We start from the raw sequence: 201 nt of genomic DNA, 5'->3' as shown, positions 1-201 counted from the left end.
AACTCTCTTAAATATATTGCAAAGAAAGTTGAGATGCGTTATTTTTTTCTTTATACGAGGTAAATTATGCAAATAATTCAGTCAATGTTCTTTATGTATATGTAGCAAAAATGTATATAAATCATTGTAAAAAAAATTATAATAATCATTTATATTCAATAATAACATAATAACAAATTCTAATATATATAATATTACATT

The sequence above is a fragment of the Plasmodium gonderi genome (assembly GCF_002157705.1).
Source record: "Plasmodium gonderi DNA, contig: Pgo-contig_711, whole genome shotgun sequence".
NCBI lineage: Eukaryota > Apicomplexa > Aconoidasida > Haemosporida > Plasmodiidae > Plasmodium > Plasmodium gonderi.
This window is presented reverse-complemented; position numbering follows the sequence as displayed.